Genomic DNA, 5,095 nt, shown 5'->3' on the forward strand with positions numbered 1-5,095 from the left:
CATATTTCTTTACGTACTACACGAAAATGTAATAAAAGTGGGGGTTCGTACTTAGAAAAACTCAGTTGATAACCGTTTGACCTACAGCAGCGCCATCTTGCGGGCCAACAATAGCGCCCCCTTCAAGCTATACGAGTTTCGTTCTTTGTAGTTTCTTCCTTTGACGCTTATTTTGAGAGATATATGGCCCGCTCACCATTAATGGACCACCCTGTATACTCTGTGACAGATTTCAGAAACATTTGTCGATTTATTCAAGAGAAAGAGTATCACAAATTGACCAAGCTAGCAACCAGTTGGTCCACTCTCGCCCTTATGAAAGCAATTATTCCGCTTGACCTCGATTGATAGAGTTGCTGGATGTCCTCCTGAGGGATATCGTGCCACTTTCTGTCCAAATGGCGATTTACATCGTCAAAGTCCCGAGATGGTTGGAAGGCCCTAACTCAGCTGGGGAGACACCAGGCAACCTTGCTGGCCGAGGCAGGATTTGGCAAGTACGAAGACAAGCGGTAGAAGCATCCCCTGTGCGCAGGTAGACATTGTCTCGCTGAACTGTAAGCTCAGAATTGCTTGCCATTAAGGGCAAGAAACAGAACCGTAGAACAGCGTCGATGTACCACTGTGCTCTAAGGGGGCCGTAGAAGGAAGGCGACAAACGCCGCAGAAGGCAGGTGACAATCGTGTTGGTATCCCGTCACTGCTGGGGAGTCTACAGACACGTCTTAGCTGGTCATCAGGACTCAGTTTGAAGCGGGTCTCACCACTAAAGACAATTATAGTCCATTGAATGAAGTTCCAGGCCGAGGACATGTCTGGAAACGCCCCGGACGACGTTGGGATAGCCCGCATCTCGTGGTCGTGCGGTAGCGTTCTCGCTTCCCACGCCCGGGTTCGATTCCCGGCGGGGTCAGGGATTTTCTCTGCCTCGTGATGGCTGGGTGTTGTGTGACGTCCTTAGGTTAGTTAGGTTTAAGTAGTTCTAAGTTCTAGGGGACTGATGACCATAGATGTTAAGTCCCATAGTGCTCAGAGCCATTTTGACGTTGGGATACCAGCCTGACCGTCGCCCACCATACGGCACGACAACCAGGAGTGATGGTCTAGGGTGCGATATATTTTCACAGCATGACCCCGTTGGTTATCATCTGCTGCAGCCTTACAGCACAGCGGAACATCGACGCCATTCTACACCCCGTTTTGTTGCCCTTAATGGAAGCCATCAGCATCCTGCGCTTGTGTTTCAGCAAGATAATGTCAGCCCACAAATCGCGAGAGTTTGTACTGCTTGTCTTCGAGTATGCTGAACCCCACCTTGGCCAGCAACATCGTCGATTCTCACCCCAGCTGAGAACGTTTGGATCATTACGGGCAGGTCCTGCAACCATTTCGTGGTTTTAACGATCTAAAAAGCCAACTGGGCAGAATTTTGGTACGATATCCCCCCGGAATATATCCAACGACTCTATCAATCAACTCCCAGCGGAATAACTGCTTGCATAAGAGTCAGAGGCGAATGAACGCGTTATTGACTTGTTTAACTGGTTCAGCTCTTTCACCTGAGTAAGAAATTGTAATCATTTGTTTACTCGGACGTTTATGTCACATCGTGGTGCGTCAACTATTTTTCTTTTGGAGTGTACGTAAATGATATAACGGTTACGGTGCACAGCAGTCTGACGCTGTTTGCTGATGATGCTGTGGTGAACAGTAGCGTATCGTCGTTGAGAAATTGTTGGAGGGTACAAGAAGACTTAGACAATACTTCTGGGCTGTGTTATGAATAACAGCTGGCTCTAAATGTAGCAACGTGTAAGTTAATAAAGATAGGTAGGAGAAAATAACCGTAATACTGCAATACAGCATTGGTAGTATGCTGCTTGACACAGTCACGTGAACTCTCGAGGCGTAGCGCTGCAAAACGAGTATATAAGGGCGGTAGTAAGGCAGACGAATGATCGTCGGATTACTGGGAGGCTTTAAGGAAAGTATCTTTAATGGTCAGCGCACATACAACTCTAGTCCGACCCAGTCTTCATAACTACTCAAATGCTTGCGATCTCCTTGATGGCAGATTAAAGGCCGACATAAACGCAATTCAGGGGCGAGCCGCAAGCTTTTTTTCTGATTGGTTCGATCAACAAGCGGGTACTACAGAAATGTTTCGTGAGCTCAAGAAGGAATCCCTGGAGGAGTAACAGATTCTTTTCGTAAAACAATGTCGAGAAGCTGCCTGCGGAGTGATTCTATGCCGCCAATGTATATTTCACGTAAGGAACACGAAGATAAGAGAAATTAGGCTTCGTAATGAGGTACATGCTCAGTCATTTTTCCATTGCTCCATTTGCCAGTGCAACTGGAAATAAAATGACTTGTAGCGGTACAAGATACGCTCTTTCACGAACGGTACGGTGGCTCTCGGATTATGTATGTAGATGTAAATGTACTTGCAGAAGACATTATGCTTTTTTCCCGCAGCGGATGCATCGAAGGGTCAGTGTACGCTCACGTACTTCCTTATATAACAAACTGTAGGGAGAGCTAGGTCGCCGACAGAGCTGTATGTTGGGTGATCCCTGTGTTTTCGACATACCTGAATGTCTCCGAGTGTCATTTGTTCTGCGGGAAACGCATGCTGAAATGAAAGCACCAGTATAAAGAAAAGGTAAACTCGTTTCTCTCGTTTTTTCCTTCTCTCGTCTACCTGTCTCCGCTCCCAGCGTTTTTCTCGTGTCAATTTTTATGGTCTGTTTTTAAATTTATTCAATTCGTCTTTGTACCTATAATTGACGCATGCCTCTTTTTTTAATTGAGTTTTCATAGATATATTACTACACCACTTCATTGTACCTGTTTTCTTATTCTCACATCGGTGATGCAGTATTCCAGGATAGGACAACGTTGAGTTTGCGATTTCCCTAAATCGCTTCAGGTAAATACCGGGATCGTTTTTTTAAAGAGACACGGCCAACTTCCTTTCCCATCATTCCCTAATCCGATGGGACTGATGCCCTCGCTATTTTTACACTCCACCAAATCGACCAACCAAGCAACCGTGTTGGGTTAAGTGTAATGTCGTCGTCTCTTTCACTTTCTAGATAACCTGATGCCCATCCCGGACGAAACCCGTCGTCCCTGAGTTAATAAAGAACGTTGTGTAACCCAAGAATTTAAAAAAAAAATACTAGCCATAATGAGGTTGCTGTAGCACCACGCCTCTATGGGAAGGAATAAATTTTAAAAAAGGTCGTTAATTGAGATGTTGGAGAATGGTACCACGAAAATAGCTTCACCTTTACGCAGCGGATGGTCGGCTCGATAGTTTCCCGTAATGTCTCCTAGCTAAACTCAAAAGACAAAGCCAGCAAGAGTTATATTCCTGTTAGGACACATACAAACGTTTTCACCGCTGACAACAGTTGTGTCAGATGAATGCACGCTCCTGTGAATATGACAGTCGTGTCGCTCCAGACATTTTAGGTTAGACGTCTAATATCAGATAACTCATGCCAGTCATTAAAATTCTGACGGGGACAACGCATGGCACGGGCGTCTCGTTCTATTGTGCAAGGTCACGATGACCTTCAGACGTCCTCGGTAAGGCATCTAAGCAGACACGTCCACACACACAGGTCGAGTCATTGTCCACGCCGACGCTGAATCATTGCCCACGCCGAAATACGCCGAGACGCTCATTACATTCCTCTGGAGCAGTGGATGATAGAAGGGTGATTTCGAGTAGATATCCCCGTATGTTAAACACGCCTGGCAGCGCTGATGCATTATTCATAGAAAGCACAGCCGTTACGGTGATCAGGACTAGCGAAGCCCGCGTCCCGTTATCCTGTCTATCTGTCTCTCTCTCTCGTGTTGGCGGGCGCTATTGTCTAACCAAACAGAACGCCAAGCCTTGTGGCCCACGAGAGCGGCGACTTTTTAAGCACCCGGCCGATGTGATAAATGAGGACTGATCACCGCCGGACACAACAATTTCATTACAAGGGAGCACGAACTATATACGGTACTCCCTCCCCCCTCTCTACGAGTACTTACACGGTGGGCGATAAATATTTTGGAGGCGTCGAATTCGTCGTGACTGGCTGAGAATGAGCTGCGCCGAGACCAAATTAGCTTCGATGCTAATGGGATACAACTTTCAGCCGCGCTGTCCCAGTGAGTAATTACACGCCCTCGCTGTGGTCCGCATATTAAAGAACAACACGGATAAAGGCAAGATTTACGTATCATCATCTCAGCTACACCAGAGGATCTTTTTTTCTGGAATAATCTTACGGATATGTAAGTCATGCACGAAAGAGTGACCTATGAAACACTCGTCTGACTGATTCTTGAATATTGCTCTTCGATTTGGTATCTGTACCAAGTTGGATTAACAGTAGAGATAGGGAAGATTAAAGAAAGAATGGCACATTATGTTACGCGATTTCTCAGTAACCGCAAGGCAGAAACTACGAGAGAGGCGTTGTGCGACACGGGGTAGTTTATTCTTGACATTCCGAAAGTGTACTTTCCGAGAAAAGTCGGAGAACATATTACTTCCTCTCACATGCAGTATAACACTAACGTCCGCTACTGTTATACTGTAACCTTAAAGCTGGTGGCAGTTCGTATAGTGAAATTTATTCAAGCAATTATAGTATAAAAAAGCAGAGAAATGTTACCCTCTGAGAACAATATTGTTATGTCGACCGTGTTGTACCTAACGGAGGTGGCTTATCGGAAGAGAAAGTCAAAATTACGTAAATATTTAAACAGTAACAAACAATATTTTATCTATCTACACCGTTCAAAGAATAAAGAAAACGGTCGCGAGACTAATTAGGCACAAGAATGAATAACATTCTTGTTCAAGAATTTGAAAATAAGTAACTTCAATGGGCAAACACAGCCTATACCTTGTCACACGAGAGTGCAATGAACTCTGGCACCTGCATATGTTCACGTTAAGGTTGGAGCTGAAAGAGCAGAACAAACTATTTGCTTAATGGTAACACAAAATGGCACACACTTTTACCTTCAACGCTTGGTCAGACTGAATGGTCTCAATAATATTACTATTAATATTCACTGTAGA

Source organism: Schistocerca gregaria, chromosome 2 (genome assembly GCF_023897955.1).
Source record: "Schistocerca gregaria isolate iqSchGreg1 chromosome 2, iqSchGreg1.2, whole genome shotgun sequence".
Classification (NCBI taxonomy): domain Eukaryota; kingdom Metazoa; phylum Arthropoda; class Insecta; order Orthoptera; family Acrididae; genus Schistocerca; species Schistocerca gregaria.